At 41.2% G+C, this 25,350-nt stretch overlaps 1 protein-coding gene across 5 annotated transcripts in view; it reads right to left on the bottom strand.

The window, feature by feature from the left end:
* Nucleotides 1–25,350, bottom strand: part of SCHIP1 (schwannomin interacting protein 1) — a 580,639-nt gene that overhangs the window by 53,107 nt on the left and 502,182 nt on the right. The gene's annotated exons all lie outside the window — the stretch shown is intronic.

Here is a 25,350-nt window from a genome sequence, read left to right as displayed (position 1 = left end):
TTATATTATAGGCACAAAGAAAAGGATCAGTCTGGGGCTGGTGTGACCTTCTGGTGCTTTATGAAGGCAGTTAACTGATGTGGAAACATTCTAGTCCTCATTAAAGGGAAAAAGGCCAGTGAGGGAGAGGGAGAGAGACAGACACAAATCAATGTTGCAGTTGAACATTTCTAACCTCCGGCATCATCCTTCCAGCCCTCGGATGCTGCTTGCGTGATGCTATGAAAAAGAGGCCTTAAGAATTATTTTGGAACTTTTAACATGCAAAGGGGAAAACAATCCATTCTGCATATTGACACTGAAGGGATGTTTTCTGTGTTGAGTTTTTGAAAGTGTTTGTCAACTTTAGAACTAAAAGGAGGGTCTTCACTCATTTAAAAAATGGCATTTTGTAATTCTGTTGATTCCCCACTTCTTACTGGCTCTTAGCTGCTTTTTAAGTCAAACAGAAATCGAATGAAATATTTATTTCTAAAAAAATTTTTAGGGAGAGGGCTGATTCAAGTATCAAAGTCAGTATAATTTATTCATTTTGTGAAAATGAAACTAAACTATATAACCCAATGCCGTGACTTGAATATATAGAAATCCCCAATACAATACATATGATCCTAGAAACAGGCCATTCTACCTAAGAGGCTGTAATGGAAAGAATTCTGGACTTGCAGATAGTACTCAGAGGAAATACATGTTTCTGGGGAAAAAAAGGGAAACAATTTCTGAAGTACTTCAGGGTCATCCTGGGATTTTAGGATATGTAAAAAGAAACAACCAGGCCTGTAAATTCTTGAAGCTAATTTAATTACAGAAAATTAAGAAAGTAAACAATAAAATAAAATTTCCTTATCTATATTATTCAGCTGCCATATGCAATCTGTTTTGTTGTTTCTTAATGACATGGCCCCGACCACATAAATGGTACTCTATAAAACCTTCACTGAATTTAAACCAGCAAATTAAAAAAAAATTCAATAGGGTTATTATTCGTAAGCAATTTTTACCTATCTACCTCCTCAAAAACTCTTACTAGTAACCATGCAGTTTTCATTATGTTACTGACAGAGAAAAACAAGTACATTTTGCCTGAGGAATGAAATCAACATGTTTGACAAGTTTTCACCTCAATCCCTGTCTTAAGGAAGGGTAGGAATGTGTGTTAGGAATATATGGTGATATATTTATAATTTTGTAACAGCGCCTCTGTTGTTTGGAAAGACAAAAAAATGTTTTTTAAAATAAATATTCTTAATTTTTGCTACTTGAGATTCACACAGGAGAAAAATTTGCTACCTGAGTTCAACTCCAGTGAAACACTCACATGCACGGCTTCAGCATCCTACTTAGGGGAATGAGAAGGCAGCAGGGAAGGCCCAAGTGATGATCTCACAGGTTTGCATTTCAGCACAGGGCTCACTGGGTTCCAATGAACCCAGTACTCTGGATACTCTGGTACTCTGGAGAGGTACCCAGCAGAAGGTCACAGCCCTTCTCTGTAGAATATGGGAGAAAGACAGGCCATGTGACATGGGCAGGATTCTTTAGACCTGTTCATTGGCAGGTGGCACAACGAAAGGTTGATGAATGAAGCAGAAGCCTGAGCTAGATCATGAGTCTTCTTAAATGTAGGATGAAGAAAAGAGAATAGAAACTTTTCAGGGAAAGGAAACAATATTCAGTACATCCTCATCCCAAACTCTGTCCTTCTACTGAGCCAGGACAGAGACAGAGATGTCTGTGAGGAGCACCTTGCTATATAATTACCTAGATGAAGGTTCTGGAAGCCTATGTATGTGCAAGGAAAAGTAGGCCATAGTGAAAAGTTCCTTTTGCAAGGTAGCAAATAAGATGAAATGGAAATCCTATACCTAATATAGAAGGCATACCCCAACTTTCCAAGACAAAACAGCTTTAACTTCAAAGGCTGTTAACAGTTTACTGAAGTTACTACACGGACAATCTATGACCTAAAGACTCAGGAACATGCTTTCAAGCTGTACAAGGCCCAAAAAGCCACTTCCTGGACTCTGTTCTCTTCTGAAAACTAAAGGCTCTGGGATAGATTACATAAGCTCCTGAAGACATTTATCATGTGTTGTTTAAAAAAAAAAAAAAAAAAAAAGCCTAAACATGATCCCACTCTTCACAGTTGCTGTTCCATAAATAGTGGAAGTGACTCAGAGGTGGCTCTGGGGAGAACAAATTTCTGACAATTGTGTCTCAAATCCTGTCAAAAAAACCCTCTCAAGTGGTATAAACAAGATTAAAAAAAAAAGTAATATATCAAGGCAGCTTCCCTTTATAGTCATTCATTGGAGAGGACTCTGTGTTACAATTTAAATTATGATTTGCTAGTACAAAAAACTTTAAACAGAAACCAGCTGTTCCAAGAACATTTAAGCTAGAATAACTTACCAAACTACAGTAACATTTGTTATTTTTGGATCAAAAAATATTTGTGAACTGTTTAAGTATGGTCTATGTAGCAGAGAGATTCTTTTTTCTTCTTAGGTCTTTACAACTTTCCTTCCCATAAAAAGTATTGGTTTTCAGATTTGGACAGGACCTCATGAGATACACTGTTATTTTCCAGATATGGAAACTGAGGCCTAAGAAAGTTGTGACATGCCCAAAAATATAAATCCTCCTCCTCAAACAACAACAAGCCATCAAAGAAAAACAAACCTCCAGATTTTCTAGGTTCATATCTTGTGAATGTGTCCTTATTAAACAATGCTAAATGAAGGCCCACGAGATTTGGAGAAATAAACCCCTTTGGGCCAATAATGTAGGTTGGCCTTGAAATCAAAATCTATCATAATGGGGAATGCCTGGGTGGTTCAGTTGGTGAAGTAACCGACTCTTGATTTTGGCCCAGGTTGTAATCTCAGTTCATGAGTTCGAGCCCCAGTAGGGCTGCATGCTGACGGTGTGAAGCATGCTTGGGATTCTCTCTCTCTGCCTCTCCCCTGCTTGCATTATCTCTCTTTCGCTCTCTCTCTGAAAATGAATAAATAAACTTAAAAAAATCTATCATAAGGTAAAAGGTTGTAGTATGGCTCTACCTAAATTTGAATCAAAGGTATGTTTAAAAGGAGGAAAAATTAGAGTATTTCCTGACTGGGCTACTTTTCTGCCATTGAGCAAATTGTGGTGTCTATAAATCCAGAAAAGTATTTTTTCAATTCGGCAGTTACTAGCAACAGAATCAAAGAGATTTTTTGGGTAGTAAATGTAGTGATAAAAAGTCACATCTACAGGTCATGGGAGCATACAGTTTCAAAAGCGAATTTCTGGGGTCAGGGACTGAATTGGAGGGGGGTATCAGGAATTTTCTGGCACAAGCTGTGTGATTTGATAAGGTCTTGGCTTACACAGGTGTGTACATTTGCCAAAACTCAGTGAATAATATATTTAAAATTTGTGCATTTCATTGTACGTGAAATTTATCTCAAAAGAACTTTAAAAATATGCTTAACAAATATTGAACTGTAGTTAATGATATGCAGGCTAAGTTTTTAGAGGGAGGCTTAGTGAAACTTTGAAATGCATCAAATAAATTAGAGGAACTGATGGCTAGGTAGAGGGATAGTTTGATGGAAAGCTGTGACAAAGCAAGTTTAGTAAAACATTAACTGTAGAATCTGGAAGGTGCATAAGCGGGTATTCACCTAAAAACTATCCAGTTGGAAAATGTTCATAATGAAATTTCAGGAAAAAAAATGAAGTTACGGAGGGTGGGGAAGATGAAAAAGGAAATCATTGTCTTAAGCACTGTCTTAAATTTTCAAGCTTTTCCTTAGGAATTTTGGGAAAGCAGGTAGACATTTTATAAAGCTTTCAGTTGCAATGGAAGGGGCAATGGAAGCAAAGGAATTATGAGGCAAATCAATTCTGTCCACATGAGGGAGAACTGATGTTCTCCTGATGCTCTCCTGATGTTCTGTGTTCACCCAAAAAACACAATCGGCAACACCTGCGACAATGAACCTTAGAAAATGGTTTCATAGTTTACAAAGTACTTTCTCCAACATCTCCCTTGATTCTTACAACCTTGCAGTTGAAACAGATGGCTATTCTGTGCCGTGTAAAGACATGTTTCTGTCCTCAAGGAGATTGGTATGAGAAATAAGGCAGCATATAGATGGCTGCATATAACAACTGATGATTTAAGTGCCTTAAAAGAGATTTTGTGTTTGCTCACTGGGAATTCAGAGACGAAGAGAACTCTTAGCTAGGGTAAACCAGGAGACTGCAATAATCTTGTTGGTTTGGTTGTTCACTTCTTGAATACCTATCTTTTCTATTTGTAGACTAATGCAAGTTTACTTAGAACTTGGATTTTGGTTGGTTTATTCAGTGCTAATGTCCCCAGCATCTGAAATAATACCTGGCATATAACAAGCTCTCATTTAATTCATTTATTAATTCATTTAAATATTTTTAAATGAATATATAAATGATCATGACCTTCAGAAAGTCACCTCATTTATCTTGGAACTCCGTTTCCTCATCTATCAACGGAGGATGTTGATTCCTTGATTATTGGGTTGCTGACAGGATGAAATGAGAATAACATGTAAAATAGCTCTTAGGTACTGAGGAGAGGAGCAGAAATGGATTTTTCCCCCCTCTTAATTAAAGGCAATACAATAGCTCAAGAAAAAAAAGAGACGCCTAAAGGATGGAGGTCATAGTGGGAATGGAAAAGAAGAGACAAAGGGATGCTTGCATGAGACACTGTGAAAAATGAACCGATGCGTCCAGCCACTGATCTGACGTTGAAGTGAACAAGACAAGGAGTCATGAGGCTTTGAGACCAACCACTGGCTGGAGTAAAATTGGTGCTGTGCAAAGAAACAGGGAAGTCAGAAGGAGGAACAGATTCTGGGGGATTGGGCTGCAGTAATGAGTTCTTTTATTTTTCACCATGAAGTTCTGAGCTGAAGGTGCAGGAGGCAACTGGGGCTCAAGAGAGAAGTCAGGCAAACAGAATTTGGGATGTGTTTGCAGGGAGAGGATAGTTGAAGCTGCAGAAAATTAGATGAAGGGGGAGACTGTAGAGAAAGAACTAGTAAGAAACAAAGATGTCCCTGTGGTAAACACAATAATGACCTCCCAAAGTATTTATGTCCTAGTCTCCACCTGGGAAAGGGGAATTAAGGCTGATAATCAGCTATCCTTGAGACGGGAGATTATCCTGGTTATCTAGATGAGCTCAGGGTCACCACAAGGGTTCTTAAGGTAAAAGGAGGAGGCAGAAGAGGAAGGAACAGAGATGACAGTATGAGAAAGGCTCGGCCAGTGTTGTTGGCTTTGAGGACAGAGGAAGAGCTCACAAGTCAATGAGTGTGGGAGGCCTCTAGAAAAGGAAAAAGCAACAAAACAGATTCTCCCCTAGAGCCTCCAGAAGGAGGAGCACAGCCCTGCTGACACGTTGATTTTAGTCCAGTGAGACCACTTGCGAACTTCTGACCTCCAGAACTATAGGATAATTATTTGTATTGATGAAGTTGGGATAAATTTTGATAGCAGCGATAGAAAACTAATACAATAATCTTGGGTCAAAGCCCACATTTAGAGGGCAAGAGGAAGGGAAGGGAGTGTGGTCGACAGGGTGAGAGGAAAATGAAATCCAATGTAGTGAGGGGTCACCAGGGGGTTTGCTGGCAGAGCTAAATTGCTTCAAGTACTTTTTTGAGGGAAGTGGAAAAGACTAGTAGGGTGGAAGGTAAATACCACCAAAAGCCATTAGTTCTAACTATTAGGAAGTCATCAGTTACTCTTGAGAGAATAATCTCAGTAGTAGTGTGTTGGGATAAAAGCCAGGTTATCAGTGGTTAAGAAGTTGAGGGACTGAGTAGAAAGCAGTTTGTAAGGAAGTTTGTTGGTGAATTACAGCATTAGGGCAGTAGCTTGAGTGTATAGTGGAACAGGGAGGTTTGGTTGTGGCTGATTTTTAAGACAGGGGAGACCTGAACATCTATGTGTTCAGCAGGGAAGGAGCTAGAGGGAAGGGAGAAATTGAAGACAATGGGTGAAAAATCATCCAAAGGGCCAGGTCCTGGAGTTGGACCAGGAGCATGTGATGGTTCTTCATTCAGCTGTGGACCTGAAGATATGATGAGCAAAGTTACGAAGCAGTGTTGAGTAAGGAGATGGAGAAAGATGCAGGAGCACAGGTTGGGGGGGTGGTTATCTTGGGGTCCTTAAAGGAGCAGCAGGTGGTTAAGACCTGAAAGGCAGGGAAGGCCAGAGTGGGATCAGAGAGTCTGGACCAATATGGTGGACAGCTTTTCCAAGAGATTTTGTAGAGGGTTTTGCTGTATCACTTGAGAATATTCAGTTAATGCTATAGAAGAACAAGAAAAACAAATGGGATGAATGAAACTTGTAAGAGGTGTTAAGGATAATGAGTATGTAGTAGTTTGTCAGACATATGTGAAATGTGCAAGATGTTTAGATTTAGACAATGAGTAAGCAAGCAGACAGAGGCAGAATTCATCATATGTGTTAAGTGTCAGTGAGTAAGTTAGTATATGTAGCCTGGATGTGTCAGACATGGATCAAACACATGTGTGCAGGTCATAGAAAGGAATAGAAAGACTAAAGAAGCACCTAATATTCACAACACACTAAATAACCCGAGGCATTCAATATTCATTAGATTTACGCTGACTGTGCACTGGTGACTCCCATTCTGGCCCTATGTACCCTCTGCCTAAGAAATGCAAATATAATCCATAGCAGCTCATCAGAAGAGGGGGCAAGCTACAGAGGAAGCCAGAGGGACTTGCCCCTGTGTCTCTGATAAAGCAAGTTGCATGTCATTGGCAGATACCTCGGTCTAATTGGGCCTCCTTTCTCAAATCTCAACTCAGTTTCCTAACCTTATCATCAGCAGGGAAGGTGGCCATGGCAGAAAGCCTGGACACACAAATACTGTATAACCTAAGATTCAGGTAGTGCGGTCCTACACTACATTGTATGTATGTCAGCGCGGCCCCTTTTCCTTGCTTTCTGATATGCATTTTAAACTGATTCAATGAACTGTGATTTGAGCATGTTAATTTGGTCTGTGACTTCTGGGATAGAGCATCTGTAATGGACTTGAAGGCCCCTGTTGCAGCAAGGTCATTTTTCATATATAGAGAGAACGCTTGGTATCAGGATATTCCCACATGCCCTGGGGCCCAGAAATGAGAAGAGAAGGATAAAAATGAGATGGGTTATAATTTTTTTATCCTTAAACCATAAATAAGAAACTTATCTAAGAGTCTTACAAACCACTGTAAACTAATATACTCAGAAGTTTTGACTATTCTGACCCTGGATACCTTTATTTCAGGTATTAAAAAATACTTTGCCGAGCAAATTATTAATGTGAATCAAAGATTGTCACTTTTTCTTTTCTTCTTGAAGTATTAGAATCTGTTTTTAAAATGAAAACTGCTATGCAAGATAACAGAAGTGTTTTTAATCAACATAAAACTTCTAGTTCAAATTTATATTTACTTATCATATCCTTCATTGAGAACATGAGGCTTTGTTGTACATAGACATTTGAAAATAGAATTTATAGAAGTCATTTACAGTCTTATTCCAACCGTATTTTTACATTTATTTATTTTGTTGGATTGCACCACATCAAGAGAATCTGGTTTCACATAGATAAGTAGTCGGAAATGGCAGCAGTCCTTTTTAATAGCTTATGTTGCAATCTCTGATACTCTTCATTAAATATACCTAAACGCTTGAAAGCAAAATAACAAGAAATTTATTTCCAGATTGACCTACTAACAATATATAGCAATTGCTCACATTTCTCATAAGAGATAGACACGAAAAGGCAGAGTGTGCAAACTTCTCAGAGGTCATCTCTCTAGAACCAGACCTGCTCACCTGATGTATCTGCCATTCACCTGGCGCTGCATAATCTACCTATTAGGCTTGATGAGGGTATGTGCCCAACAGATATGCCTGACCCTAACCTGGCAGTGAACCGTGCTGGGCCCCTTAGGCATCTTAGATAATTTTTCCTTCTTGGAGATGCACAGGCATGACTTTTCAGTAAGACCAGTACACAGGTACCACCCACATGGTCAATGACACATTTACAAGTACAGTTTTAAGGACTGTAAAAGACTATTTAACCCGGCAGGATAAATTAATATGCTAATGTAAAAAAAAGGGGTAGGGAGAAATACTTTGCATAGATATGAGGGAAGGAATCACTACATTTGGGCTAAAAGGTTGTATTCTTCTTACTGTCACTTTACAGGACCACTTTTCTCTAAAAGCCCAAAGTCTCATAGACAATCTCATTTGTATCTATATTCGGAATTATTTTCACATCTCAGAACTTTCTCATTACCAATTTGATTGGGGGGGGTGCTGGGAATGAGGTGTTTAGAAGCTCATAGAACAGGTGCAAGTGAACCTCTAAAAATATCTCCTGCAACTCTGGGTTTCTATGACACAGTTTGAAACCTGATGCGTCAGGCAGTGCTATAGCAGGCAGCCTCCCTCTCCTTCTAGAATAATGCGATGGTTTATATTTCAATAGAATCTGCCAAAGTGCTTGTTTATTGGACACAGTCCTAGTCCTCTCCCCATAGTATTTTCTGGCCAACGCTGACTGAAATTCGCACACTGTAGAAAAATAGTAACTGACTCAGATAAATTTGGGTGAAGTCTACATGGTTTCATCCCAAATTTATGTCAGTTTTTAAGGGTCATTTCTTTTCGTCTCCATTTCCCAGCCTTTGGAGTCACAGAGAGCAGTGGCAGAAAAGTGAAAGGTGGTATAAACCTTCCAGGGCTAACACAAGACTTTCAAATAAAAACAAGTTGGTATGTCAAGAGGACCCAAGCCAGAGCTAGCACAGTGTGTGTGTGTGTGTGTGTGTGTGTGTGTGTGTGTGTGTAGGGGAAGCAGGGGCACAATTTCCCTTCATCCCTCCAGGTTTTTCAGTTGCCCAGTCAGCCTTCCCTACTGATACGAGTGCATGTAGCTACAGGAGTACATGGAATCCCCCATGACAGAAAAGGCTGTTCATTTCTCCAAGGTGGTGATGGTTGATTTAAAATCAGGTTAACAAAGTATTAGGGAAGGGGACTGACCCTCATCTTGAAGAAAGGTGACCTCTAGTGGACAACTGTGTTTTTTAACCAATTCCAACTGAGAATGACATTAGAAAACAAAAATAATGTCAAAAGTATGCTTCACTGTTGTATTGATCTTTCAATGATATTTTTAATATCAACTATAAACATAAGTGCATAAGTCTTCAGTTACATTAATGAAAGGGTTTCAAGTTACACAAAGCTACTACATCCAAAGTTACAATCTAAGCTGTCTTGAATGGTTCTGGAATTGACAGATCCTTAGACCAGGAGTCACAGACCTAGGTTCTGGGCTCAATTCTCTTGGGCAACAGCTTCATATCTAAGAGCCTCCATTTCCTTTTTTTTTTTTTTTTTTTTTTTTTTTTTTTTAATTTTTGTAAATGTTTTCATTTATTTTTGAGACAGAGACAGACAACGCATGAGCAGGGGAGGAGCAGAGAGAGAGGGAGACACAGAATCTGAAGCACAGAATCTGAAGCTGTCAGCACAGAGCCCGACGCAGAGTTCGAACCCACGGACTGTGAGATCATGACCTGAGCCGAAGTCGGACACCCAACCGACTGAGCCACCCAGGCGCCTCTAGGAGCCTCCATTTTCTAACCTATATAATGTCTGCACTAAAAAACTGTCATCTCCCTGCACCCACTAACCCCACTACTACTTTTAGGCTGTCAAATGGCGGTCTTTTCAAATTAAGCTTATTTTGTATACTGAGGTTTACAAATGAGCAACAACAATGAAATTAATGTCACAGTACATATGAGCATTAAGCGAGTCATCAAAATCAATTAGATTTCAATTCAAGGTCTTCCTTATATAAATGTAATGAAGATAAAGGCACTGATTTTTTTTTCCTTTTTTACACTGTGAAAAACAATTTTCAAAAGCTACGCACACTAGATCATTAGTTTGTGATGCAATTTTAGTTTATTATGAAAATTAGTTACTATTTTCAAAAGATTTATTCCACAGAATAAAACAAGGCAATGATAAAAAAAAGAAACATAATTTATGTAGTATATCTCTTCTGGAAACTGCTTATCAACTGACGTATTTTCCTAGTTTGTCACTGAACACAGGAAAGAGGCATAATTTATGATTAAACTCTATTAACATAATCTCTAAGGAACTATTAAAATTCTTTAGTGGTCCTTAAATCTTATTGTTTTTTTCCCCCTCAATACAAGAGTAATGTTGAAATGCTTATTAGTTATAACGGGATTTAGTACTTAAGAGCTTCCTCAGGTATATTCTCTAACCAGCTTTTCTGGGGCCAGTTAAGTAACAGTCTGGAATTTACAATCTTTCTTATCAATCTTACTTCTCAAAAGAGGTGTTCAAATGATTTTTACTTGCTAATGGGTAGGAAAGCAAACATTGGTCTAAAAGGTTTGGGGCGCCTGGGTGGCGCAGTCGGTTAAGCATCCGACTTCAGCCAGGTCACGATCTCACGGTCTGTGAGTTTGAGCCCCGCGTCGGGCTCTGGGCTGATGGCTCAGAGCCTGGAGCCTGTTTCCGATTCTGTGTCTCCCTCTCTCTCTGCCCCTCCACCGTTCATGCTCTGTCTCTGTCCCCCCAAAAAAAATAAATAAATAAAAATAAATAAATAAATAAACGTTAAAAGGTTTACTGAAGTGTAATAAAAATGCAAGAATGTCATTTAATGATTTCATACACTTACTTAAAGCTATTCAATTAAGAAAATTCCTCATCTTTTAGAAATAAATTCTGAATATAAAGGTACTGGTTAGGAAATCACGCTACTCCGAACAATGGACAGCCAGGGGACTCATGCTCAGAGAAGAGGGTTAAAATCCGTCATGGATTGTTCATAAACAGGAAAGTTAATCTGCATGTTAACCCCAACTCTTCTAAAACTCTCTCAATTAAACCAGTTTTCCTTTGTGAACAGCAAAGATAGCCTCTTTCAGAAACAAAGGCTAGGCCAACAAAAATGTTGGCCTATTGTAAGTGCGTAGCTTTTTCATTATTTATTAAGAAAGCCAAGACAGGAATTAGCAGTGCTTTTGAGGTTCAGTGCCTACAGAATCCCTATCTACCTCACTCTAATACCTCTCCTCTCCCTTCGTCTGAGACAGTAGAGTTGGCTTGTTTTCATTCTTAACATTCAAGCAGAGCAAAAAGAGAAGGAAAAAAAAAAAACTAGAAAAATAAACACAATCCATTATGCCCAGATACCAATGCTTCCTCTCTTCCCCTCTTCCTCTCACGGCCTTGGACTTCCAGCAGAACTATGAGGAATAGCAGCCAGCTAAAAAGGCTGCTTTTGCACATCTGCTTTGCAGACAGCAGTGGAAAACTTACACTGATGGTTTAAGCTACTTGTGTTTTGTTTTGAGGTTTTTAAAATCAAATTCACTTTCCAAAGGACAGAAGTGATCTCTTCAACGGAGCTGTCAGTATAACAGGTGATTGGACCTCTCACCCTAATTTTAAATGGCATAAATTTATAAAACATTGTTTTAAAAAAAATTAAGTCTCATTTACTCATCCAGTTGCCCTATTTGATTGTCTTGATAGCTGCGTGCTTTTTTATTTAGTTCCCAAATTGTTATAAAAAACTTGCAGCCTTACCCTCTGTGAATGAAGAATACTTCTAAAAACACAGATTATGTCACATCTTGGTTTAAAACTCTGGGTAGGTTTCCCTTCACATTAGGATGACACATTTGGGATGAAATAATTCCCCAACACTGCTGCTCTAGGTCCTGATCTACGCTCCAGACTTCCTTTGCATCACTCACAATCTCGCTCACTTAGCTCTAGGCATACTGGCTGCCATTTAGTTTTCTCGAAAAGCCAAGCTCATCCCTGACTCAGGGCCTTCACATGAGCTATTTCTCAACTTGACCAAAATACTTCCCTCTTTGCCCAAATAACTTCTCTTGCTTCAAGTTGGAGGCCTTCCCCAAGCCCCGAGTCTAAGTAAGGTCCTACCTCAAATTTAGTTAGCACACTATGTTTTCTTTCTTAGCACTTACCGCAATTTGTAACCATTAGTTAATTGGTGGGATTTGTAATGTTGATTTGCTCCCCTAGACTGTATGTTCGTGAGAAAGTAGGGGCCATATCAAGTCTACCATTATATATCTAGCATACAGCACACTGCCAGACATATATAGTAGGTGTTCAACAAATATTTGAATGAATGCATGAAATTCTTGAAGTTCTCTCCCATCAGAGCCTTGGATCCAGGGCAGGAGTGTGCCTGCAACCAGCTGGTATTAGCTCAAGTCACTATTGTCGTAAAGCTGGGCAAGTGCCCGATTCTTCATCTCGAGGCAGTGGGTGAAGCCTCACCTGGATAGCTAAGTGGCTGACTGCCAGTCTGTGAGCTAAACATGGTAAGGCCTTTTGGCTACATTTCCCTCCTTGCTGTGAGTTATAGCTTTGGCAGGCTCAACGGGGCCCCCTCACCTTGCTGATGTGTCTCAGGTGCAGGACTGTGCCAGCTGAACCCGAGGGCAGATCATCATTTACAGCTCCCCATATAAGGTTAACACTTACTAAGCTGAATCCACTAGACTACTGACCCCAACTTAATTCAAAATTAGTCAGAAAAAAAAAAAGAAAAAAACCAGCCTAATGTGTCTTTCCCCTTCCCAACCGGCTACCTTATGTAATGAATTCTTGGTTCCATAGGATAGCTTGGCAAAATACCAAATAATTTGATGTTGTCAACTTGTACACCCCAAAGAAGGACATTGATAAGAGTAAAAAGTCAGAATTCTTGCACATAAAAACCTTGAATTACAAGTAACTTGTTCTGCGAGTGTTCCACAAGACCTGGGCAAACATTTCTAATAAATTTTAACTTGGTAAGCAAGTGATGTCTTGCAATACGAGTAGTGCATGACGCCGAATGTCACATGATCACAACTGAGCCAATGGTTCTAGAAATTCACTTTGATATACAAGTGCTTTGGATTACAAGCATGTTTCTGGAATGAATTATGCTGGCAAGCCAAGGTTTTACTGTACTGAAGGAATGCTAGTGTTCCAACTAGTTTTCTCATCAAAAGACCAGGATGCAAAGTGACCCGTAGGAAGGCAAACTGAGTTTGTGAAAGACCGATAATTTTAAATTCATCCACTGTGGTTTAGGCCAGATGAAAAAAAGGCACACACAAAAAATTATTTTAGCATGTTTACTTTCTTAGAAGACAACAAACAAAGATGACAGCTAAAAATCAAGCCATAACCTATAATTTAGGCTGCGGCTTTCCAGAAAGTGTTCTACTATTTGAAGAAGAAATGCTGGATGTGGCTCGAGTCTCTCTAATCCAAATGCTCCCTCTCTGTAGAAAATAATTACAATTCTGTATTACAGCATCATCACCGACTGCAATTTCCACATTAAAAGAACCACGAAAGTGTCAGCACTCCAGGTACCTGCTTGCCCTGTGTTGGTGACAAATTAATCTTGAATCTGTGTCAAGAGTGCATTGAGTACCGGTCTGGCACTGCTGAATCTAGAGAGCCTATGTGGACTCTTCATTTAACACCAGTTACCATAATCCAGGTTTGACAGCTGAATCTGTGTAAGGATTAGCCTTCCCCAGATGGTGAGTGGAATGAGGCAAGTCTGCTGTCTACCCCCAGATAAATGATTATTCAGTCTGGTATGCACCCTTGTCCTGGCCTGCCCTGCGTGTGTCACCTCTATTTTTACTCAAGGCTACTGCTCTCGAATGTACACACCAGAGGAAGTGGAGGTCTCCTGTAAAGACAAGGAGAGAGCTCCTACATGCAGACATGAAATACTCTCAAGTAAGGATTCAATGTTCTCCTGACTGTGAGCAATAATAAATCAGTCATGCTCACTTGGAGTTAGGAGTAACTTTCAGATTTTCAACTTATTAATACACGGAGGTAATAATAAATGAAGAATCCTTCTGAAAGTGATGCTCGTTTCTCATGTTGAAAAAAAGATTAAAAGTTGGGAGTTCAGAGGTTTTAGATGGACTCAATTACTTCCTTATTTACAAATGATATGGTTAAGTTGTTTTCCATTATTTTCAAAAATCCCCTTCAATACCAAAATGTTGACATGTGGATGCGATAATAATTCAAATAACCTGACCCTGCCATGGTCAAGTTTTATCTGTTATTTGTTTTTAGGGGGTTGGAATAAGCACAGGGCCAGCTACATGCTTTGCAGGACCGTGTGCAAAATGAAAATGGGAACCTTTTGTTCAAATATTAAGATTTTCAGGACAGCGATAATAGAGCATGAAGCCAAGAGCCTTGTGTGATTTCAGAGGTTAAATGCCCATGACACTGGTGCTGGGTGGCACATGGGGGAAGAGAAGGGAAGCAGACATACGGTCATTTCGTTTGAGAATTATGTGGGTTCTCGGTTTTGGAAGAAAAAAGAATCTTTGACTTTTGGCATGCGAATACCAATGGGAAGACATAAGTTCCTTCAGTATGAGAGGAGATGAAATTTAAGAGGCTGTTGAGGAGGAGAGGAGGAAAATGATCTTTATGAATCACCTAACATATGCCAGCTGCTGGTTCCGAGCTGGCCCCAACACTGTCACTAATCCCTCTTGCTCTAGCACTCTTGGTTATGCCCCCTTGACTCCCAGGTCACTGTTTATCTACCTAAGTGCCTTCCTATACAGCTTTGTACAACTTCCTCAGACCGCTGCCCCCAGTCCTCCACAGCCCTTCCAGGGGGCCCTCTTCTTGGAACATTCCCTTCACTGTCTTGCTCTAACAGGAGCCTGAAAGCACTGTCTCCCCTACAGCTCTTTCTACACCACTTTCAAGTGGTAGCTGTTTTCTCTCTTGCCTTTCTCTAGCTAGGGGCCTGGGGGATGAGTAGGTGTCTTTGCTCCTCTCTTGCTTCCAGACAATTGTTGCTCCTCCCTAACACCCTGCTCTGACTCTTCTACTAACAGACTCCTGATACCACCTCTAATTAGCCCTCTTAGTTGTAGTTATCTCACAGCTTACCTGCCTCATGCCTTGAAGAGTCAGTCTCTGATGTGAATTCTAATTCTTGGGAATTTCCATGTCGGCTAGATAGCCCTCCAATATCTTGACCTGGAAGTTCCTTGACTTCCTTCCTCTTCGATTCTATCTCAGTTACATCCACTCCCATGGTCCTATCCTCACCATGCCATTACCAACAACATCATGACCTCCAAAATTTCAATTTCAATCCTCTTATTCTCCAACAATCTTGTTTTCTCATTCTGGCTAACTCTAATATTCTAATTCCAATAATTCTTCAGCTGCACTAGACCCTGCACCCCATACATAGACTGTCCATCTTCCTCCCATCCCTCAGTCCCATTATGTCCTCCCTTCTCTCTCTACACATCTTAGATTCCATGGCCCATCGTTATAACCACCAACTTCAGACTCAAGTTAAATCCCAACTGTGGTTAAATTTAGTTCTTTGCTACTCTGTGCCTATTTCCAGGCTGACATATGTGGCTGGAGAAAAATATACAACCATACTCACTTTAAATTCACGACTGCTTATCCCAAGTGTGCCCTTTGTGCTGCCTGGTCTCCTCTATATTTCCCGAGTCCATTCCCTCCCACACTCTTGTAGACAACCACAACACTTCCTGAGAGAGTTGTCCAGACTTACTGTCTACAATTTCTCTCTGCCCTTTATTCTCTTTTGAACACTCTCCAGTTGGTTTTGTTCTCCCATGCCACTGAAATGGCTACACCTTCCTAAATCCCAAGATTTCCCAGTCTTCCTCAAACTAGATCTATGAGCACTATTCAACTATTCTACAATCAGTTTCTGAGGCAACATTCTCTTCTGGTTCTCTTCCTGTGTTAAAACCTGTCCTCTACTGATTTCCCCTCTCTCCCCCACTTCTAGCTACTAGAGCTGTGCTGTCCAATATGGTAGCCACTAGTTACATGTGGCTTCTTAAATTTAAATTTCAGAACAGTAAAAATTCAGTTACTTAGTTGGCACTAGTCCTATTTTAAGTGCTCAGTAGTCACCTGTGTCTAGTGACGGAGGAGAGAACATTCCCATCACAGAATGTTCTGTTGCACAGTGCTACACTAGAATACACAAGGCTCAGTCCTTGGGCTTGTTCTGTATCTGGAACTCACTTCCTTGGAAATGCCATCCAGATTCTTGGCTGGTGACTTCAACCCTTATACCTCTAGCCTGGACCAATCCCTAAACTCAGATTCCTGTATCTCACTGCAAACTCACCATTTCTACTTGCATGTTTAATAGATGTATGTCTTAAATTTATAAGGCCTAAAACAAACTTCCATTTCCCCAACACCTGACTCCTGCAAACTCTTTACTCACACCCTACAGCCCACCAGCAAATCTTCTTTGGCTGAACCTTCAAATATATCCAGAATCTGCCCACTACTCATCACCTCCACTGCCACCATTCTGAACAACCATCATCTCTCACTTGGATTACTACAAAGGTCTTCTACCCAGATTCTCTGCTTCTGTCCTTCCAACCTCTCTTACCTTGGTAAATACTCAACACAATATCCAGGATACTTCTAAAACATAATCTGATTATATCATTTCTCAGGTTTGCTTAAAACCTTCTCATGGTCTTCATTTCATTCCCAGTAGAAGCCAAAGCCCTGCTAAGAGCTTGCAGAGATTTCTATCATCTGCCTCCTGGCACCCACAGGACCTGTTCATCCCTTCATTTGGTCCCTGCCACAAAGCCCTTTCATTAGCCCTTGGTCAGGCCCAGCACCTTCTTGCCTCAGGGCCTTTGCACTTTCTGCTTCTGCTTGGAACTCTCTTGCCCTGGATAGCCTGTGTCTTGCCCTGGATAGCCTGTGACTTGCAACCATACGTTCTCCAGATCGCTCCTCAAATGTTGCCTTGGCTTTGAGGTCTTCCTTGACCATCCTGTTTAACGTCATACTTCTTACTTGATGCCTCTCCCTGCCTCCACACTTTGGGGCTTTGTATGAGAGCACACGCCTCTGCTTTGTCTTTAGCACATACCACATTTAAAATACTACATATGTTCTTGTTTGTTTATTGTTTAACTCCCAGTATCGTATCAGCTCTATACTAGCGGGACTTTGTTTTATTTATAGTTGTCCCCAGCATTTAGAGAGCTGACTGTAGCAGTCACCTCAACAAACATTTTGTGGGTATGAATGGTCAAATAGAGGCACATATTTTTTCATTCTTAATTTTCCTAAGGTTTTAGTTACTTTGTTTTAATAACTACCTCCACCCCTTTAGTGTAAAATTCACTTCATTTCAGGCAGAATGAAAGCTAAAGGTTTTAAAATATTCCATACTAATAAACGCATTTGAAATATGTATATACACACATGTATTTTTAAGCATAACTTGTCTATAATTGTAATTTTTAGAAATTTTAATCATTTCCTCTCATAGGAAGAAATCATAATTTGAAGTGTTTAGTTAGTCTTGGTGTCTGATTTAAGTGGCAGAACTTCCTTATACTAATTCTGATTAAGGTAGGTGCGGTGGGGGAAAGGTAAAAACACCTTGATTCTAGAACTGGTTCTGCTCACTTCTTCTAAGAAAGTCGCTTTAAACTATAGAATTAACCTTAGGGCCGCTCTCCTGGAGCCATGGAAGTCTTTTTACAGAATGTCCACCCAGAGTCTGGGCAGGCAGCTGGGAATGGCCAACAAGCAGAGTTCTCCAGGTTGCCAGGTGGCCCTAGTAATTAGTAGAACTTTCATTCAAGCCTGGAAGTAACTGGCTGATCCCAACTAAGATCAACTGGCCCAGGGAGAGATGACTCCCAGGACCTAATGACCTTTGCTGTCGGTCCTGAGGCTGGGAATCCCGGGCAGCAGGCTAATCCCCACCCTGAGGCCCAGGCCTCATCTAGGGAGACAGGAGGAGAGAAGAGTGGGGGGGAGGATCTGTGGGAGAACTCAGCCTTCCGGTGGCCCCACCTTAGGCCACTGGCCCACATGATAAAGAGTGGGAGGCAGATTCTCAGATGGAGTGCCTGGTCCAAATCAGAGCTTAATCGAAAGGACAAGTTGTATTATATGTCCCTGTAAATTCCTTGGAAAAGTAAAGATTTCTCTGCTATGCAAATAACCATTTCCTTAGGAAGCAGTTCACGGATGGGGAAATGTTTTCTTAATTGAAGCCACTGGGTGGCAAGAACATGCAAGTGACAGTCAAACAGAAAAAGCAAAGCAATTTACCTTTAGTGGTGGTGCTTTTCCGTTTTGTTTTGTTTTCCTCAGAAGATGTATGGATATGGGTTAGAGAGAGTGAGGTGTTATTTTTGTAAGTTTTTAAGTTTATTTATTTATTTATTTATTTAGAGGGCACATGGGAGGGGCAAACAGAGACGGAGAGAGAGAGAGAATCCCTGTGCAGAGCCTGACACAGGGCTCAATCCCATGAACCATGAGATCATGACCTCAGTCAAAATCAAGAGTCACCTGCTTAACTGACTGAGCCACCCAGGTGCCTCGAAAGTGGGGTGGTTTTAAAATATGTCCAAAATTCTTTGGTGCTCTTCTCTTAATGAAGTGGGACCTAATTCCCTTCTCCCTGAGTGAGGGCTGGACTTAGAAAAGAAAAGCAGAAGTGACACTAGGTTTAAAAAGACACATCTGCTTTCTCTATCTCCCATTCTTTCTCCTCAGTCACCTGTACTGGGGGAAGTTAGCCACTCTGTTATAAGAACACTCAAGCAACCACTGGCAAGGGCCACATGGTGAGGAATGGAGGCCAGCCTCCATCCATGTGCATGAGCCAACTTGCAAGAGGACCCACTCAAGTCTCCGGAGAACTGCAGCCCCGATGAACATTCTGACCATGATCTCAGGAGAGACTCTGTGCCAGGACCACCCACCCAGCTAAGCAGCTCCCAGATTCCTGACCATCTGAAACTGTGAGATAACAAATGTTTGTTGTTTCAAGCTGTTAAATCTTATAGTAAATGGTTACAAAACAGTAGATAACTAAGACAGAGGGCAAGGACCACATAATTAGATTTTTTCATTTGAAAATTAAGAACCTGAAACATAGAACTTTTTTTTACCTTAACAAAATTATAATTTTCCAGAAAGGGAACGGACTTATGACATTTCCACAGACTAGGGCAGGGCCTCTAAGCAGGTTACACCTGATCCTGCTCAGTGACCATGGCTCGGAAACTTGGCTTCTCCAAGCCTCGGTGCCTCCTCTTGGTGTGGTTATGTGGGCTGCATGAGCTCATGAGAGCAAAGCCTCTGGCACTGAGGAAGCTCATGGCAGGGATACCTGGACCCTAGACTGGCCTACATGCAGAGGCCCTGCAGACTCCCAGACAGTGCTCTGCCCACAGCTCCATTCTGCCCCTTCCTGGGGAAGCGGATACGAATCTGAGGTGATTAGGAGAGGAGATAGCAGAGAAAAGTTGATGGCAAGTTGTTCAGGAGGTTTACAAGGGATCAGCTTTGCTACACCATTATACACTCATTTCCACTTGAGTTTTGAATCTCAGAGCGTTACTGAAGTATACCCAGCTATTGCTTCCAGCTTTTCTACTGCTTTTTATCCCTAGCACATTAGTGTTAGACACAGCACTGTGACTGGGAGCCATGTGATAAGAGCATTGCAGGTACTGCTTTCTGTAAAAAGCTTTCTTTAGTTAGCACCATTTGGGAACGAGTGAAATTTCCACACAATGGTAGCTTACTCCTCCGCACACACTCGTGTCCTACTTGAGTGTAATATACGTGGACTTTATAAACACTTTTGCTGATCACTGTTGACTTCGTTGTCTGACTTTAGGGTATCTGTCTAGGTTTCACTTGGCCTCAGTTGCTGAAGGTCTCACCATCAGATGAGTGAGAGGGGACTGCATGTTTATTTTGAACATATTTATTTGTTCTTAGATTATAGCACATTGTAAATATATGTGTATAAAAAAACAAAATCCAAACAATGGGGGCACTGAAGAGTCTGGAAGACCGTATTCCCAAGGCCATTCAAAACCAAGACGTAGAGGGCGCCTGGGTGGCGCAGTCGGTTGAGTGTCCGACTTCAGCCAGGTCACGATCTCGCGGTCCGTGAGTTCGAGCCCTGCGCCAGGCTCTGGGCTGATGGCTCGGAGCCTGGAGCCTGTTTCCGATTCTGTGTCTCCCTCTCTCTCTGCCCCTCCCCCGTTCATGCTCTGTCTCTCTCTGTCCCCCCAAAAATAAATAAACATTGAAAAAAAATTAAAAAAAAAAAAAAACCAAGACGTAGAGGCTATGACTGGCAGAAAACACAGCGATGAAAGTACAATGAAGAATTTAACCAGGAGGTGACAACTCACACTCAATTCTTCCTCTGTCGTCACTTAGTTGAGAAGAAGTATTAATCTACTTGGTAATTCACCATAGGTCACTTGAGTTGACTTAAATCTGATTTAATCAGTAGTAAGGTGTTCTTTTTATAGTAATCCATGGGGGCACCTGGATGGTTCAGTCGGTTGAGTGTCCAACTTTGACTCAGGTCATGATCTCTCAGTTGACAAGTTTGAGCCCTGCGTCGGGCTCCGTGCTAACAGCTCAGAGCCTGGAGCCTGCTTCCGATTCTGTGTCTCCCTCTCTGCCCTCTCCCCCTCATGCTCTGCCTCTGCCTCAAAAACAAATATAAACATTAAAAAAAATTATTGTAATCCATGAAGAAAATAAGCCATATTATAGGCATTTTTAAAAAGACAGCTACAGAAGTACAGACATGGGCAAATACCTAGAATGGCCACACACAAAAGAGGGAAATTACTTTAAACCCAGCTAAGTACATCTCAAAGTGATTGGTTTCCAGGGAAAGAAAGATGTAACTCAGTGTCCATGTTGCTTTATATGACACTTAAGGCTAACAGAATCTGCTCAGTGCTGGTTTTACTGATGACACCCTGTTGCCTGCTTTTCCTTTTCAGACCCTACCAGCCATGCATGGCAATCATTCTTAATCCATAAAGAAAATTCTTTACCTGAGCATGGATTATGTTCTCAATATCCATGGGCTGCTGTTGGCATAATTTTATTCATGACAGATTTTTACTTCCTTCACTTAGTCCATACATTTTTTATTGAGTACTTAAGACAAAGCAGGCATGTTAATAGGTACTAGGAATATAGAGATGAAAGAAGACATATCCCCACTATCAAGGTGCAGACAGGCATATAAACAGACAATTATACATTGCATATTTACATTATTTAGACATAGTACATATAATTGGTTAGGGCATCTAAGCAAGTCTGGGAAAGGGAGGGGTCAAGCAAGAATTTCTGGAGTAGTTGATGGCTGAGCTGAATTCCTGTGACGGGTAGGCATTAACCTGGCAGGTAAAGGACAGAGTGAACATTTCAGGCAGAAGATACAGCAAAGGCATGGAAGCTAAGAACAGCATGAATTAGGCAGTTCAGCAGAGTGGTTTTGGTAGAGCATAAGAAAATAGCAAGAATGATACCAGAGATAAGTAGGATACAGATTTGGGAGGCCTCTCATGCCAAATTTAGGAGTTTAGGCTTTACCCTGAGGAATTCATTAAAAGGTTTGAGAAGGAGACCCACCTGAATGGGTAGACAGGTGGGTAAATCACAGGAGAGATTTAAAGAAGGCCAGAGAGGGGCGCTTGGGTGGCTCAGTCGGTTAAGCAGCCGACTTCGGCTCAGGTCATGATCTCACGGTCTGTGAGTTCGAGCCCCACGTTGGGCTCTGTGCTGACAGCTCAGAGCCTGGAGCCTGTTTCAGATTCTGTGTCTCCCTCTCTCTGACTCTCCCCTGTTCATGCTCTGTCTCTCTCTGTCTCAAAAATAAATAAATGTTAAAAAAATTAAAAAATAAATAAATAAATAAATAAAGAAGGCCAGAGAGAAGCTGTAGCAGTTGGGTGAGAATTCGTAGCATTTGTAGAATGGGAGTGGCATCTGTGATGGGGAGGAGGATGATTTGAGGCATCTTTAGAAGAGTTGGTGACTGAGTGGTCATGGATATCATGGATATGATGGCAGAGGCCACTGCCATTAACTGATATGAAGGACACTGGCATAGACTCAACTTCTCTAAAGAAGATGACAATAATGAGTTAGTTCTGAACATGCATTGGGGATGGTTTACAATTTATTTATTCCCCCACTGTCTTCAAAAGGCAAAGGAATGTATCAGTTAAACTACAGCCTAAAATAAAGGTAGCAAGTGCTGTGTTAATAGAGGATATCACTCATATATCAGAAAGAACACACTTGCTCACACAGTCCAAACACAGCTTCAGCATCCTTCTCCACACATTGCTCTGTCCCTGCAAGGCAGCCATCATATGTTTCAGCACAACAGGGTGGACACCACCCATCCAATGGAGAGTACATGCGTTGGAAACCCACATTTCTCTCCAATCTAAAGGCTTGAGAGAGTACTGTTCTTTAAAAGATACACATGTGGGACACTGGGTAGCTCAGTCAGTTAAGCATCTGACTTTGGCTCAGGTCATGATCTCACAGTTTGTGAGTTCAAGCCCCGTGTTGGGCTCTGTGTTGACAGCTCAGAGCCGGAATCCTGCTTTGGATACTGTGTCTCCCTCTCTCTCTGCCCCTCCTCCACTCACATTCTGTCTCTCTCTCTCAAAACTAAATAAGCATTATAAAATTAAAAAAATAAAATTAAAAGATACACATCGTGATTTGGAGATATCCTTAAAGTGAAATATGCCTAGCTGAATTAAATAAGCAAGACCACATTGATCTTGAGTACCAAAGTCAATGGGAAGTCTTAACATATTTCTGAGAGATTCCTAACTTAGGTGAAGGCAGGGCAGACCATGGTAATTGATACGATCTGATTTAACATTTGCTAACTGCCTATGTGATGGGCCAGAGTTTCTCAGTATGGCTTCAGCAGGACACAAGCCTAGGAGATGCTCCCTGGAGGGTTTCAGGAGTGGGGAAAGGTCTTCCTGATGAGTTAAGGTAAGGTGATTTACATTACCATCCTCCTCCTTGAGACCACAAGGCACAGCAATATATTAAAGACTGAGAAAACCTACAGTAAAGACATACATTTAACCTAATTTAGCCTAGCATCACCAAAAGTTATATTGGCCCTGGAAGCCTTCTATCACATGATACCAATGAACTGCCTCTGAAATTAGGAATATTTCAATCCTCAAAACATACCCATTTTCCCAATGAGCAACAGAAGCTCTAAAATCACACAAAAAGAAAGTTGGCAGGGGAGATCTTAAATTCAGACTTTCCCTTTTTGGCTTCAGGACAGAGTTCACAGAATCAGATGAATGGAGCAGTAAATGTTCAGGGTCTGGGTTGATATTAGGTGACACATTTGCTGTGTCAAGGGAATGTCTGGGTCGGCTCCAATATTCTCACTGGGTCAGTGAAGGCTTTTTGTGGTGTTTCTCCATCAAGGCTGATACCTCATCCTGTTTTCCAAAGTCTTCCACCATTGGCCACTGTTTTCTAGCTTCTATAAAACACTATTCCATTTACTCTGCTATGGCCTCAAGAATTCTGGCCTTAAGACCTTTGTTCATGCTGTTACCACTCCCTGGAAACCTTAGAGATCATTTGGCGCAGGCTGGTTCCCCAGGAAGCCAACTGAGATGGAGGTCACCAGAAGGAACTTCATCAAGGAGCACGCTGGGGATCTACAGCTGGGAGGGACCAGAGGAAGTAATATAGGGCAGAAGGAGAAGCCGGCTGCTAATGCAGCTGCAGAAAAGCCTAGCTCATCCTGTAAGGGAGCTCTGGGGCTGGGATGGCTCTTCAGAGTTGACCCAAGCTGAGAAGAAAGGGTCAGCCTTTAAGTCCCCCCACCATCAACCAGACATTAGATATGGGCTGCCCTTGGGCAAGGCAGCTATCTTTGGCCATGGGCAATTCCCCAGAGAGTCTCCTGGAAGAGAACTGTTGACTGTTAATATTCCAAGCAGCTGGGGGGAATGAGTGCTCCAGTTCCGAAGGCAGGTAGGGTGGGGTCATGGATCTGGGCTGCCTGATAGTGCCCTCTACATGGTTCAGGTCATGTTTTCCTACTCAGTTACTCAAGCCCATTGAGTTGTCTGCATTCTGTAGATGCCAAAAGAACTTGGTGTCTGGGCTGTGGGCTCTCTTGCACTAACTTTACTTTTTTTTTTTTTTTATTTAAAAAAAATTTTTTTTTTCAACATTTATTTATTTTTGGGACAGAGAGAGACAGAGCATGAACGGGCGAGGGGCAGAGAGAGAGGGAGACACAGAATCGGAAACAGGCTCCAGGCTCTGAGCCATCAGCCCAGAGCCTGACGCGGGGCTCGAACTCACGGACCGCGAGATCGTGACCTGGCTGAAGTCGGACGCTTAACCGACTGCGCCACCCAGGCGCCCCAGCACTAACTTTACTTTTAACACGTTTCATGGGTTTTACCTCCCTACATAGATTGCAAAGCCTCACAAAAGTTTTATATTTCCCTTGTGTCCTTAGTAGGGTTTAAGAAAGTGATCAAGAATCACTAATACATGTAGCAGAAAGGGTTAGGGATTTGGAGCCTGAATTCCTAATTTTATATCCCAGAACTGCCACATTAGAGATGTATAAAAATTATGCACATCAGTTATGTCTATGAGTTTTATCTGCATCATTTATAATGTGGGAATACTAAAAACCCTTAGTTTACCCAAGCTCCAGGGTTGCTGTGAGAATAATAAGATGGTAAACTGAAAATGCTCTGTAAACTAATAAACTAAAATCAGTGTTTCCCCATTGTTGAATACCAGACATCCATTAAAGGGAAAAATATTGGGCCAATAAATGTAAAACTAGGTATAAATTCTTTATGCTGATAATACATAAAATAAATTTATAAATATAAACAAAAATGATATACAACCAGTTAATTACAGTGAACAAATACTGAGTTATTGTAACAGATCATGTTGCTTTATTGGCTTTCACACATATGGTACTAACTATAAGGCAAAGGTTCATTCGGGTTGGATATGCCAATTTTTTTTAGTGTATTTATTTTGAGAGAGAGAGAGAGAGAGCGAGTGAGCAAGAGCTGCGGAGAGACAGAGAGAGAGGGAGACAGAGGATCCCAAGCAGGCTCTGCGCTGACAGCACAGAATCCAATACAGGGCTTGAGCCCACCAACCATGAGATCATGAACTGAGCAGAAATCAAGAGTCGGATGCTCAACTGACTGAGGCACCCAGGTGCCCAGGAAATGCCAATGTTCTGTGTGCCCTGCAGTTATT

Source organism: Puma concolor, chromosome C2, assembly GCF_028749965.1.
Source record: "Puma concolor isolate L17-30 chromosome C2, mPumCon1.1.hap2, whole genome shotgun sequence".
Lineage (NCBI taxonomy): Eukaryota > Metazoa > Chordata > Mammalia > Carnivora > Felidae > Puma > Puma concolor.
Note: the sequence above shows the minus strand (reverse complement) of the source record. Positions and strands in the feature narration are given on the sequence as shown.